Raw genomic sequence first — 2,195 nt, forward strand, 5'->3', positions numbered from 1 at the left:
ATATATATATAATTAGGTGAATAAAGATTTTTAGGCTTTACAAACCTAAAAGTATTGTTTTAAAATGTTATATCCAAGGGGAGATGCATTCATTTAATAGCTCACTTTCAATCTTGATTATCTATCTTTGCAGATGTCCTAATTAACTTTTTGCCAGTGTCAGCAGGTAGGTGGATTAGTCTGGGCCACTCAATTCATCACATGCTGTCTAGTAAGGAGGTGCAGGTTACAGGATTAGTTGTTCTGTGTCCATCTCATCCCCTGACTGGAGCAGCGGTCAAGCATTGCTCTAACTTTGTCAAGTACAACGTACCTCTGCTTTAACCCAGAATGGWAAACAACTTTTGTTTTGAACGACAGAACAATGGATTATACTGTTGCTGCTGAAAATTGGTTGAGGATAGTCAAAGGAAAAAAAAAATTTTTTTGGTTTGGATCCTAAGAACTGATTGACAACACCAAAGAACATCTCAGCCTTTTGATGGAATTCCACTGGATTAGAGGGAGGAAAACATGGGATATAACGACCTTCAAATAACTGTAGTTTTTCCAAGAAGTACAGATGTAACTGGATCTGTTGTTTTGTGAAGGTTTCCGATTCCCTGTTGGCCGTTTTGATGACTGCAGTGAAGGAATATCTGTTCATTTTTTTCAAACACACTTGAAAACTTGAAAAAACAGATGTTATTCTTGGGTGATCTCAGATGGATTGTGGTCGTAGTTTTGAAAATGTATCCAAATTTCCTGGACTTGTTTCAGTACTTTTGATTTGGTTTGAGCCATATATAAAACAAAATGGAAATGACCAAAAATCCCATCATGGACCTATTTGGGATTTGTCTGAGGAAATAACTTTGGCTTTACATGTAAAGAGTTTAATTAATCATTTATTAAGCATTAAGTTTGTTTTTTGAACCTTTTCATCATGACTGCTGAACCATGTCCTCTAACTGGAGCGGAAAGGGCAGTGTGCAGACTGGTTCATTGTGGAGCCCGACCCCAGTCTATGATTAAACCTTTACGCTTGGAGCTCCAGGGGTATGTGGACAAAATACGAACCAAGCATAAACACAGGTACTTTCAAAACTGAAATACTTGTATAAATGTGGGCATTTTGCCACTGTGGAACAGGGCTGTATTTTTAACCAAATAACTTCAGGTAGACTCGTCCAACAAATGAGCAAAACAATAAAATCTGGTTGAAGACTATGTTGGTAACACAAACTTGATAGAGACAGACTTTACACTTAAAAAATAAAACAACTCATCCCAATTTTTATCTTTGTTCCTTTTGAAGGTGGCTTTTTGTTAAATTAATTAGATTCATGGATAATCCTTACTTAACTCTACATTCTATTGTCTTATGTAGAATTTAGAGCTACAACTAAATCAGCTGGTCTTTACTTGATCCTGGATTATACAATGAACATGGGACATCTACTTTCTGGCTACAGTTCTCTGATTAGGCCTTGTGCCTGTACTGACTGTTTGCATGTGCAGAAATTATTTTAACCTCCAAAATGGTTGTACAAATACTAGATTTAAATTATACACCAGGGTTATTCAAATAAATTTATCCAGCCACAGTTATTGCAGGCCAACAGCTGAGGGATCGAATATCCAGCAATTAAAGTCATTATTTAATTAAACCAAGTATTGATAAAACAAAAATGGAACATTATGCCTCTTATTTTGTTTTTCTCTAAGACTAAATTGGACACCTCAAATATATCAAGTGTAAACGAATTGATACTGTGATTGAGTTTAAATATCTTGGAGTTTTTTTGGATTCTAACCTCAACTGAAACATATTAAAAAAAAGACACAAACTGTTCGATATAACTTGGTCAATTTTAGACATGTTAGATCTTGTTTGTCATTGGAATCGGCCAAGATATTCATGCATACACTCATTTTTTCACACATTTCATATTGTATTTCATGTTGGGGACAAAACCTGTAGAGTCTTGTTACAAACAGGCCCTCAAAATATTGGACAAAAAGCCTTTAAGACACCATCATTGTCAGATTGTGCAGAAATATRTCTTGTTTTCTTTTGAGAATTTTAGAGTTTTCTCAAATATGGAAACAGTATATAAAATTTTAAATGGTTTAGCGCCAATCTGCAAAAATTAGTTTATTATCGTTCACCTGTTTCTTTGCGCTTAACTAGAACATCCAGGCAGAACTGTGAA

General features: G+C 35.0%; 1 protein-coding gene across 2 annotated transcripts in view; it reads left to right on the top strand.

The window, feature by feature from the left end:
- gpsm1b (G protein signaling modulator 1b) overlaps nt 1–2,195 on the top strand; it is a 27,443-nt gene that overhangs the window by 7,333 nt on the left and 17,915 nt on the right. The gene's annotated exons all lie outside the window — the stretch shown is intronic.

Source organism: Austrofundulus limnaeus, unplaced genomic scaffold (assembly GCF_001266775.1).
Source record: "Austrofundulus limnaeus strain Quisiro unplaced genomic scaffold, Austrofundulus_limnaeus-1.0 Scaffold57, whole genome shotgun sequence".
NCBI classification, from domain to species: Eukaryota; Metazoa; Chordata; class Actinopteri; order Cyprinodontiformes; family Rivulidae; genus Austrofundulus; species Austrofundulus limnaeus.